Genomic DNA, 12,979 nt, shown 5'->3' with positions numbered 1-12,979 from the left:
AGTTGGCCCTATATTTCTTTCTCTCTTTTTTGCAAAATTCGATTGCTGTCTCCGAAGTCCTTCTTGATCGATGGTCCCCATTAGCATGCCAATTAGCAGCCGCTTCTTTTGGAAGGCGAGGTACTCATGTGTGATCGGTAGATTCCACGGTAGCTCTCGTTCTAGCTCAACATTAGGAGCGCGGGGGCTCGAGATATCTAAAGGAGGTACAGAACCCTACCGTACGATGCAGTTGAAAACCGTAAGCCCAGCCTATCCAAACAAGGGCTTGGCTTCAATTTTCTTTTTCTTTGTTGAACCCTCCACCCGGTCGGTCTACCCTCTTTGGAGATATCCCAGTTCTAGCGTTCGTTATCAGAAGTAGAGATAGGATTTATTACAACTCCAACATTTATGTGAAAATGACAAAGCTCTAAGGGGAAGAAGCACATCCTCCACCTTCACTTGCGAAGTGCTACGCTCCTGCTTATGAAAGACTACTTTCCAAGCTAATTACTGAAGAAAGACTACTGGGAGTGGGAATCAAGCTCCAGCCCTGAAAAAACAGCCCGAGGATCGACCTATGCTACTACCAAGCTCACCGCAAGGGATGGCAATAACTCAAACTTCGATACCCAAATTCATTCACCCAAAGACTGAAGACAGAACTCATCTCATTCTTTTTTATGAATTACTGCAACTCCCGAAGCAGAAAGCGAAGCTCCTCTGTAATGCCTATATATGTGTGTGAGTGGCTCTTTTTGGAGACTTAGCCCAATGGCTACCACCCGAAGTGTGCTAAGTTAGTCACAGGGAAACCTCAAAGTGCTTTCGAACTTCCGACTCTATAAACTTGTATGGCTTGCTTGTTTAGCTTGTCCCCTCTTTGAATGTGTACAGTTCGAGGAAGCAAATGGCTAGCAGGGCCGAGTAACCACAATGAACGGGACGAGATAAGTTACACAAGAATATGACCCCAGAGATAACTATTATTCTTCGTGCATCTAGGTCTGGTTCCTGAGAAAATGGATATATATTATGAGCGAGTTTCGCCGTACAATATAGAACCCGAGACAGGCTGAAACTAATGAATTACCCTGGTTGGTTGGCGCTGGCTAGCTAATAGGGCGAGCAGCGTAATAGAGTGGACGGACGACGTGAGTGAGAGCCCAGACCATAGCGGCTGACGAGACTTCTCTCTCGACTTTAGCGACAATAACTTTCTCCGAGAGGCTTTCTCTTTCTTTCTTTCTTTATAGGGGATCCGCTGAGGTTTTTGGCTCGCAATAAAGCTAGGGCCCTGATCGAGCAACTAGTAGTCCTATCTATCTACCTCTCCAGACAGAATATCTTGAGTACCAATGATGGTGACTACATCTGCTGGCATGTGATGTTTGACCATAGAATCGAGTCCTTGTGAATGGGCAGAGCCAGGTGCTCTTATTTTACGACGGTAGGGACGATTGCTTCCATTACTGACCAAAAAGTCACCAAATTCCCCTTTACGTGCTTCCACTGCGGTATAGGTAGAAGAAGCTGGTACGGAAAAACCTTCTGTATAAAGTTCGAAATGGTGAATTGAGGTAGAGTAGACCGATGATGATCCTGTAGTCATTTGGCCGGCTATTGAAAGAAAAAGCTTGCATCTGCTCCCCCTATGAGAATATAACCGGTCCCATCTCTCTCCAAACCTAACGTGGTAGTTCCCATCATAGGGTGTAACGACCAAATAATAATAATAATAATAATAATAATAATAATAATAATAATAATAATGAAATAATTAAAATAATATTTTCCCTAAACTACTCTCCACTAACCCCTCCTTCCTCTCCCAACTATCTCTCCTCAACCAACTCATCAGTCAATATCCCAATTCAGAATACTGGATGGGTAGTTCCTAAAATGAAAAAAAAAAAAAAAAATACAAACAACCAGATTTACAAGGATAGCTGGAGATTTAATTTGGAGAGGGATCTTGTTGTTATTACGGTAAGTCATGTTTCAGTTCTCTGATCTCTTTTTCATTTATCCAGATCATATTTCCTTTTCGTTTGTCTAATTATTAAGAATTAGATCCCTGGTTCTCTTGCCCAGTTATTAAGTCATGTTTCAGATCTCTGATCTCTTTTTCATTTATCTAGATCATATTTCCTTTTCGTTTGTCTAATTATTCAGAATTAGATCCCTGGTTCTCTTGCCCAGTTATTTAGATTTTTGGTTATGAGGTTAGGCCATAGAAAATAACTAGAACAAGGCAAATATTTGTCAACAGAACAGATAGAAAAATAAATACAAAATAGAGAGTGGTAAATAAGAAAGGAAAGAGGAAAGAAGAAAGGAAAGATTTGGAATGAAAATTTGTCTGTGAATTTTAGATTTTAACAAAATTAAAGGAAGAAAAAAAATACATATACGATAAAGCAAAGATTTGGAAAGAAGAATTAATTAGAATACAAAAAAACATGAGATGATGGTAGAGAGGCCAAAGTACTGTTAACAAAATCAAAAGAAAAGACTATATATATATATATATATATATATATATATATATATAGGAGGCCAAATACGGTAAACAAAATCAAAAGGAAAGAGAGAAAAGTAGAAATGAAGGGAAAAGAAAAAAAAAATAAACAGCAGGAAGTAAAGAGAAAATACAGAGAGTAGGAAAGAAGTAAAAGAGAAAATACAGAGAGAGGAAGGAAGTAAAAGAGAAAATATGGAGAAGGAAGTAAAAGAGAAAATATGGAGAAGGAAGTAAAAGAGAAAATACAGAGAAGGCATATAGAGAAAAAAAATAGAGAGAAGTAGAAGAAATACAGCGAAGGCATACAGAGAAAAAAAAAAAGAAAATGCATGAAGAACTAAAAGAGAAGATACAGAGAAGGCCAGAATAGAAAATAAAATGAAAAAAATATAGAGGAAGAGAAAATAAAAGGGAAGAGTGGGAGTAAGAATGGATCCAAATTGACAAATGAAAAAAATATAGAGGAAGAGAAAAATAAAAGGGAAGAGTGGGAGTAAGAATGGATCCAAATTGACAAATGAAGAAAATATAGAGGAAGAGAAAAATAAAAGGGAAGAGTGGGAGTAAGAATGGATCCAAATTGACCAACAATATGATTAAGTATGAATCGATTAAAAATTGGTCAAGAATATGTCTTGAACAAAAATTGAGAGAAAAATCAGAGTAAAGAAAGAATATCAAAAGACAAGAGAGAAGTCAATCGAAATAAAAAATAGAAAATGAAATCTTAATATAAATAGAATATATATATAATATGTGTATATCTATATAGAGGTATATTATAATGTTCCAAGACTTTATCTATGCAAAGTGTTTAATGTTCGCATGAAGTTTAGCACATGAATCATTGTAAGAGTTAGAGAATTTAACATGAAATTGATGCCATGGATCTTATAGGTTGGCTTGGATACAAAGGGAAAAATCGAACTTTCATTAAAGATAAATTGGTGACAACCGTATAAGCTAATCAGGTAAGTGGCCTTACTATAGGATAGGCTAAAAATTGTATGAGTTACGATGTTGTATGAACTATGTCGTACGATGCGGTATATGAGTTATGATGATGTATGACTTATGATGATGTGTGGGTTATGATACCTGATGATGTGCTCAGTATATATATATATTGATGAATGTCGTACTTGATATGTTTGATGCACTTTATGGCAATATGATGAGTATGATGATTGTGTGACGTTTACCTTAATATGATGATGTTTTCCATATTGAGCATGCCAGTTGTTAGATCGACATAGGACACAACCCTAAGAGCGTGAAAATGATATTAATATAAATATCCACGAGTATGTGTTACCTAGAGTAATAAAGAGATGAGACTAGAGGGTTGTGTCAGAAGAGACATTATGATGTTTTTAGAGGGACTCATGCATATTGTATGTTCATAAGCATAGGGCTACTTCCCCTAGAGATGATGAGTGCGGACGCGCACCGTATGATGAGCGCGTATGCGCACAGGTGCGAAAGCACACAGATGAGGGTGTTCATGAGGTGCATGACACTATGGGGTTCCGCTGACCTCCGGATGTCACTACAGATTAGCTTGACTAGAGGGTCCAGGGGGTGTGCGAGCGCCCTGGGGATTCACACTCGCACGTGTGAGTCGTGTGTAGGGAAGTACTACACATCCAATTTGTCCGAGACTGGAGGCCACCCCTAAGATGATTAGAGATAGGTTCCTAAATCATGATTGCATGTGTTTGCATTTGCATGGCCCCTATAGTGGGGCCACTTACTGAGTATTCTTTGAAATACTCAGGCCGAGTGCCACATCATTTTTCAGGTAAAGGCAAGGCGCACTTGTACGGAGGACGGCGGCATCGCGAGCAGAGACTGTGACACGTGCATAGGGTAGATTCATATTTAAATTTCTAGTCTTAAGTTAGAATAGGTTGTTTTGCATTTCATTGTTTTAAATTATTTTGTATTTGTTTTTGTTTTCTCTACATTTCAGTATTTCATATTTAAACACGTAAGACCATGGCTGTGTTTTCCAGAGAAGAAGTTGTTTTAAATGTTTTTTTGAAGTTTACGTTATCAATTATGTTCATGTAAGTGTTATATTTCCGCATTATAGATGAGCATGAGACGTTAGTAGCAACTCTGAGTATGTGGAAATTTAGGGTCGTTACATAGGGCTTTCTATCTATAGATTGAGGCATTACCAAGGAGCTAATTCGTTCAGAACTCAATTGACTGCTTCTATAGATAAGGTGGAGCGTCCTTGGCTCAGCATTATAGCACATAGGGGTTCAGCGCTACTACAGCGCTTCGCTAACGCTCGGCTAAGTCTTGAACCTTCGCGCTGACCATTCGCTTTCTCAGTAGCAAAAGCTCTTCTCTTTGCCCCTTACGATGAAAGCCTTAAGCGAGAGATTTGTTGTTTTATTGCTCCTGCTTCCTCACTGGGCTCGTCAAGCCAACTTAGCTTTTTGGTAGTTGAAACTGCGGTTGAAGCGGACATTTCGAAATGAGAGCATCGAAGATATATATACACGGTTACGCTTACTAAAAGACTGACTTAGGCCAGCGTGAAAGAAAGGGCGGGCACTCTCGTGTTTCAACCCCACTATACTCTGAATAAATAGTTGTGGGGCACTGTATACTCATAGCTTCTACAATAAGCAAGTGAATGGGGGCGGTGCGTGGCGAAGGGTTCATCAAGCCATTTCTCGCCTCAACCCTCGTCATATAGGAAGAGGGGTGAAATAGCTCGACCAAAGGGAGAGGGGTACTTTACAAATAGGGGGTAATTGATTCGCACCTGACTGTGATAGCCCTCTCGATACCTTATTATGTGAGCTTTGTTACTAGTGGTCGATTTCCCGTGGCGTTATAGCCTTTTCCCAGTGCGCGAGGCCCCAACGAAGAAGATGTTAGTGGTTTCTCATTGGGTCAATAAGCAAAATCCCTCTTTTTGTGCTACTCCTACTCCGTCAGCGGTAAAAAGACTAAGAAAAGGCGAAGCGTTCTCTTGGTTTCCCAACCTCTTGCTTCTAAAGGCTGCCCTCTCTCGGCTGGATATTGTTCCAGCCTACTACGAGGATCCCGTATCCAGCAACCCAACCTAAAAAAAGGGCATCAAAAAGCCTTATGTAGGTTGGAACTATGAAGTTGACCTTATTATTCATTCAAAGGGTAAAGGGCTTTTTCAGCTGGTGTGCAGGAGCGCACTTCTGTTTTCCCTTTACTAGACTAGTGGTGGGGTCCCGTGGTTCCTATACCACCGTGTTTCCTGGTCCTTTTCTTTTAGTGCTTCGACCCGAAGCAATAGCTTCTAGCTAGTTTAGTGGCTAAGATGGCTGCGCTCCAGCTCACTCAAGAATGGGACGACAATGGTTCGCCAGCAAGCTCGTTCTGATCTTGGATGCAGTACATTGGAATCCTAAAGCACCACCACGAAAGCTACCGTGGGTTCACCTTCAGTGAGGTAAGGCACCACCCAGTTGTGCCAGAAGCCAACTCCGGCGTGTCAGCTTAGTTATCCTCATCAAGCCACTTACTTAATGTCTAACTTCCCAACAGGTAGACAATTCCTTTTCCCCCAAATCAATGAAGAAGGGAGAAGTGTGTGTATGCTTCCGAATCCCCGAAAGTGAAGCGCTATGCCGGGGCGGGGGGACGGGACAAGAAACGGCTCTGAAGAAAGCTATTTTGGTTCCCAATGTTTCTCCACACCCAACGAGATGCGTCAACCTGGGGATGCTTTACTCCTAACCCCACAAGGTTCTGAGACGGAGCTTAACCTGAGTCTCGGTTAAGAACGGCGATGATCTACGTTTCACACGGCACACGATTCCATGGATAGTTTCATTCGAGATCGTGATGGAGGACATAGCTTACGATCATCGGCTTTGATCATGCAACTAGGCATTTGATTAGGACATTGCACAATGATACGAACACTTTGTCGCATCTCTTCGATACGGATACAGTAACGATCATAGCAATCTCCTCTAGTACCTACGGGTACGTCAGGATCCAATTGGTCATGAACATCGTAAGGTGCTGCTCTTCGCAAATCCCAGCATACCCCTGGTTGGGATGGGTAGGCCCACCACTTCACTTTCACTTAGGCCTGTAAAAAGTCAGTGGGGGGACCCTGTCGGGCTCCTTCCCCCCCCCCCAAAAAAAAACAAGAAACTGTACGTGAGAGTTGTTAGGCTATGGAGCCTGATACTTATTTATAGCTTGGTCAACGGTTATATCCGGTAAAGCTATATTTGGTAAAGCTATATATAGTAAAGCTATATATGGTAAAGCTATATCCGGTAAAGCTATATATGGTAAATAGCTATATATAGTAGATAGCTAAATCTGGTAAAGCTATATATAGTAAACTAAACCATATATATGTCTGGTCCGGTAGAGCTTTGAAAATGTACTTTTCTATTCTCTGTACTCTCTCTCTTATTGTACATACCTGAAGTCATCAATACAAAATCCTTTTAGCCAGAGTTCTCCTTGCAACTTTTCTCTATCCTTTTTCTTTGTGTTCATCTAGATCTAGCGTGTGCGTTGTTGTGCGATCCTAACAACTGGTATCGATCCTAACAACTGGCATCAGAGCCAGGCGGTGTCAGAGCCAGGCGGCGTCAGAGCCAGGCGGTGTCAAAACCAGGCAGAAGTCAGAGCCAGGCGGAAGTCAGAGCCAGGCGGAAGTCAGAGCCAGGCGGAAGTCAGAGCCAGGCGGTGTCAGAGCTAGGCGGAAGTCAGAGCCAGGCGAAATTCACCACGATCTGTGAAGATGGAAAGTTCAAAGATTGGAACTGAGAAGTTCGATGGAACCGATTTCGGTTTCTGGAAGATGCAGATTGAAGATTATCTGTACCAGAAAGATCTTCACGAACCTCTGTTGGGGGTGAAGCCGGATACCATGACCACGAAATAGTGGAAGCTCAAGGATCGATAGGCCTTGGGGCTGATCTGGTTGACACTATCCAGAAACGTGGCGTTCAACATTATCAAGGAGAAGACAACGTCAGGTCTGTTGAAGACGTTGTCGAATATGTACAAAAAACCGTCGGCTATAAACAAGGTGTATTTGATGCGGAGATTGTTATGAGTCCTTGTGAGAACTTCGTTATGAGCAAACATGAACAAGTTAGCTTCACAAAGACTGTTAGAGAATTGAAGAATAGTACCGGAAGAAGCGTCGCTGAAGCTCCAGAGGGGGTTGCGTCGTCCAGAAGCGTCGCCGAAGCTCTAGAGGGGGTTGCGTGGGTCAAAAGCATCGCTGAAACTCCAGAGGGGGTTGCGTCACCCAGAAGCGTCGCTGAAGCTCTAGAGGGGGTTGCGTTGCCCAGAAGCGTCACTGAAGCTCCAGAGGGGGTTACGTCGTCCAGAAGCGTCGCTGAAAGCTTCAGAAGGGGTTGCGTCGGCCGGAAGCGTCGCTGAAACTCCAGAGGGGGTTGCGTTGCCCGGAAGCATCGCTGAAGCTCCAGAGGGGGTTGCGTCGTCCGAAAGCGTCGCTGCAGCTCCAGAGGGGGTTGCGTCATCCAGAAGCGTCGCTGAAGCTCCAGAGGAGGTTGCGTCATCTGGAGGCGTCGCTGAAGCTCCAGAGGGGGTTGCATCAGCCGGAAGCATCGTTGAAACTCTAGAGGGGGTTGCATCGGCCGGAAGCATCGCTGAAGCTCTAGAGGGGGTTGCATCGGCCAGAAGCGTCGCTGAAGCTCTAGAGGGGGTTGCGTTGGCCGGAAGCATCGCTGAAACTCCAGAGGAGGTTGCGTCGGCTGGAAGCGTCGCTGAGACTCTAGAGGAGGTTGCATGGGCCGGAAGACTCTTGCTGAGAAACCAGAGGTGAAGCAAGTGGGAGTTGATGTTGAGTTGCTCAAAGATTCACAGACTGATGTTGTAGTAGATACTCATGAATCTCCTGAGACTCTTGCTGAGAAACCAAAGGTGAAGCAAGTGGGAGTTGAGGTTGAGTTGCTCAAAGATTCACAGAGTGATGTTGTAGCGGATACTCAAGAAACTCCTGAGACTCTTGCTGAGAAACCAGAGGTGAAGCAAGTGTGAGTTGAGGTTGAGTTGCTCAAAGATTCACAGAGTGATGTTGTAGCGGATACTCAAGAAACTCCTGAGACTCTTGCTGAGAAACCAGAGGTGAAGCAAGTGGGAGTTGATGTTCAGTTGCTCAAAGATTCACAGAGTGATGTTGTAGCGGATACTCATGAATCTCCTGAGACTCTTGCTGAGAAATCAGAGGTGAAGCAAGTGGGAGTTGAGGTTGAGTTGCTGAAAGATTCACATAGTGATGTTGTAGCAGATACTCAAGAAACTCCTGAGACTCGTGCTGTTGGCGAGGAACCCGGTCTATCATTCAAAACACAGAAGGCGATACCATTTCACTCGGAGGTTAGTTGAAGATGGTGATGTGTTTTGAGAAGATAGAGGGTGCAAAGAATCCAGCAAACATGTTGACAAAATATGTTGATGTTGGAATATTGAGGTTGTGCAAAACCTCAATTGGTATGGTGCAGTGAAGATGCTCATGGTCGTTTGAGAGTGAAATTCTTGGTTGACTAGATCAGTCTCCAAGTGGGAGAATTGTTAGGCTATGGAGCCTGATACTTATTTATAGCTTGGTCAACGGTTATATCCGGTAAAGCTATATATAGTAAAGCTATATCCGGTAAAGCTATATATGGTAAATAGCTATATATAGTAGATGGCTAAATCTGGTAAAGCTATATATAGTAAACTAAACCATATATATATCTGGTCCGGTAGAGCTTTGAAAATGTACTTTTCTATTCTCTGTACTCTCTCTCTTGTTGTACATACCTGAAGTCATCAATACAAAATCCTTTTAGCCAGAGTTCTCCTTGCAACTTTTCTCTATCCTTTTTCTTTGTGTTCATCTAGATCGAGCGTGTGCGTTGTTGTGCGATCCTAACAACTGGTATCGATCCTAACAAGAGTTTCCCTTCATACAGCTCGAATCATTCTCAGATGCCCCGACGAGAGAGAGGCATCCTTTCCTTCTTTGTTGGGTTGGTTCACGCGCAAACGAGCACCGGCCGCAACAGCAGGGAACTATGACCAATATAGTCAAACACTTAGCTACATCTGCACGCAAAAGGAATGTGGTTCTGGTTGAGGCTTTCTTTCCTTTATTAGTAAAGGGGGCGTGGGACGTTCGCGGAGTCCGTGCCTTACGTACCACCACGGGACTGTTCGTTCTTTTTTGGATCCCGCTCCTAAACATAAGGGATAGGGGGAAGGTGACCAGACCTATCATATCAAAAGGGTTGTCGAAAGAGAACCCGGCTACCTATTTCATTCGAGGTTCTGGGGCGGGGTCCGATTCCCGACTTTTGGATAACAAGAAGACGAGCTGATCTGCTTTGATCTAGGAAAAAGCCCAGTAAGCCACCAACTCGGTGCAGGTCACGTGACCTACAGCTTGGCCTTTGCTTTTTGAGGTTGACTCTACCCACATCTCTATGTGCCCGGAGCACTTCCATATGGAGAAAGGTAGGCTTTCCATGTTCCATCAATAGCACCTAACCTATGCCGATTTTGGCGGACCGTGCTCCACCCCGGTGAACTTATGCGGTTTCGACGTACCCAGAGGCTAGAGGCAAATCCGCTCACAGTCCATAGGACCAAGACCATTCAAAGGTTGGTGGCCCGCCTAGAACAGTCATCTTTGACTGGGCTTACACACATTCGCTCACTTACGCTGTCCCCCTCAGCTTATCCTAGCCACGGGCCTTTTGCTCTTCTAACGTAAGCTACAAGGCTTCACACCAAGTCTTCACTGACATAATACGCATGCTTAAGTAGGGTCAGGCGTAATCGTTGTTGCCTGATGGGAACTTCCCCCATATTGCTATCAATGTCTTCATGTCGCACGACCTCTTAACATTACACCACTGAATCCCCAATCCTTTGCTTGCTATGCAGTGACAGTACCAATATCCACTAATCATTGTTTCCAGATACGGTTGCCGGTTGACATCTCTTCTAATTCGTCGATACAAGAAGCAAATTTTTGTGTGAAGGAATCAATATCTCGACATAAGCCAAGAGGAAGATCTTGTGCCACTCCACCTGGTCGTATGAAACTAGCATGCATCCTGGCTCCCGAGACTCTTTCATAGAATTCCAATAATTTCTCCCGTTCCTCAAAAGCCCACAGGAACGGAGTTGATGCTCCCACATCCATAGCATGAGTAGTTAAAGCAAGTGAATGATTTGAAATTCGAGTGATTTCACGGAATAACACTCGTATATATTGAGCTCGTAATGGTACCTCGCAATTCAAAAGTCTCTACAGCTGAAGAATGAGCGTGTTCTTGGGCCATCGTAGAAACATAGATAGGGTCGACGACGGAACGAACAACAAAACTTAACGACAGCTTTTTCGTACACGTTCACTTGCATCACATACACAAGTGCTCTCTAAACCGTGCAATAAGGTCACCCATAACACGGCTCTCCCACTTAAGTTACCTTAGCCCCAAGCCATGTCAATTATATTGGAAAAAGAAAGAGAAGCGTAACGTAACAAAAGGTATTGAAAGCGATTCCTTCGCCCTTCTTACGAATCCCCCCCAGTTTCTAAAGCCTATCTCGCCTTTTGTACTTTTCACTTTTTTAGCTTATGCAATAGAGAGAAGGTCTTATTCAAACCTGCTTGCAGAAATGAATGGATTAGAAGGAGGCTGGGTTCGATTTCTGGGCCGGGCGGGAGGCAAAGGCCATAAGAGAAGATTCCCCAGTAAGGAAGAGAAGAAAAGGGTGTTGTCATCGAGATCGACCTCTTTACCGAGGCATTGTAAATCCAGACCGGGAGAATCAATGGCGCCATTTAGCCCTTCGTTTCGCCAACAAAGAAGTCATCTTTGACGATTTACCTACCATTCCTTCTTTGCCGAGCCACCTCTCTTCGTCATTCGAAGTACTACCTCTGCCTTCCCTTTCGAGAACATACCCATCTCCTTTTCCAATTCCAATAAAAACAAAGAGAAATACCATAAAGCTTCGTCTCTGATTTTGCCGGCCCCGGGGGAGTTTACTGACCCATTCTTCAGTCTCCCGCACAGCCTCAGTGTGCGACTTCGTATGAGGACCTCTTTCCCTTCTGCGCACTCTCTGTTCTCAAAGCAGAGGGGGAAGGGCAGCTGGTACCACGAGCCCTTTGTCCCACACATCTATCCAGAAGCAAGTGTAGTTCACCGGTTCCACCGAATGCTCCTATCTCTGTCAAAGATCGTGTGAGTGTGCAGTTATGCTTCGGATGCTTCGCCATACAATAGATCAACCCAGTTAGTTCCCATTCTTTTCCGGTGCACTCGCTTTATATCTCCGACACACAAGGGGAAGGACGCGGTGGGAAGAAAGTAGCCCTAGCCTCTGTCCGGCTGATCATTCCGCTGGCATCTTGCATTCACGCCTCCGTTTGACTGCCGCTCGAGGATGTAGTTGTAGATACGTGAGTCTTAGTGGGTCGTTGGCTCCACCTCTTATCTCCTTTGCGGACATGCTGTTGTCGTCGCCACATTCCATATGTCACTTAGTCATCTCTGCCTCGCTACGGGTCAGCACCTCCGAAAGAAAGGGAGGACTTCATTCAGTGACTCTGCAATCGCCCTCTGAACGATCAGAATAAGGTAAAGCTTGAAGATAAGTTTTGTACTCTATTAATTTCTCAGTCCCTCTAGTCGGGTGGGCTAGGCTGGGCTTTCGACCGGATCCCCCTAAAAACCGTATGTGCGAGTCTCCCCGCATGCGGCTCACACCATTTGAGGTGGCCCAGCATTCATTCGCAAATCAATGCTGTAGTGAAATTGAGACTGCTTGACCTCGGAAGCTAATTCGCGTGTAGGCATCGCTCTGTTTGTCGTACCGTTGACTCGAGATCTATTCATTGAATTGACTTTAGGCTCGCTCCCTCCCTCTTATTTCAAGAATTGATGCACTTCCCTTTACTTCATAGGTCCTTTGATTGATAATAGGGGAAAATCCTTTAATTTCCGTCAAATGACCCGGCCTCCCCTGGCTCTTCCACCGTCCGGGCTACCTTTTCTGCCTATGCTATGCTCCCCCAGCGCAGGCCTACAACGCTTCGCGCCTGTAGCGTTTTCGCCAAACAGTCTTTGCCAGTAGTGCCATCCTCCCCGCTGGCTGTATGGGCAGGTTGCCCCTCGCTGCTGCGTTCTGTTAGGCTATGGATTATAGGAACAAATGTAGTTGAATGAGACTGCAGGCAGGTTACACGTTCCACTGTGCCGAGATGTGAGTGAGGTGCAGGTCGTGATGATCACCCTGGGATATGCGCGGGAGCCCTTGACAGGCACTCCAGGACCTACCAACGCTCATGAAAACCCGGGTCGGTCCTCCTACGACCAGAGGTATGGATAACGAGGCCACCTTCACAACCTTCTCCCTTCTGTCCCTATCTTGTAGTAAGGTAGGGCGGTTCGCTTGAGTAGCTCAACCGCCCCT

At 44.4% G+C, this 12,979-nt stretch overlaps 1 pseudogene; it reads left to right on the top strand.

Moving 5' to 3' along the window:
- The first annotated feature begins 10,815 nt into the window (after window positions 1-10,815).
- LOC147792674 (uncharacterized) lies at window positions 10,816-12,188 on the top strand (annotated as a pseudogene).
- Window positions 12,189-12,979: the final 791 nt, after the last annotated feature.

This window comes from Cucurbita pepo, chromosome 5 (assembly GCF_057944985.1).
Source record: "Cucurbita pepo subsp. pepo isolate OVF chromosome 5, ASM5794498v1, whole genome shotgun sequence".
In the NCBI taxonomy this organism is placed as follows: domain Eukaryota; kingdom Viridiplantae; phylum Streptophyta; class Magnoliopsida; order Cucurbitales; family Cucurbitaceae; genus Cucurbita; species Cucurbita pepo.
Note: the sequence above shows the minus strand (reverse complement) of the source record. Positions and strands in the feature narration are given on the sequence as shown.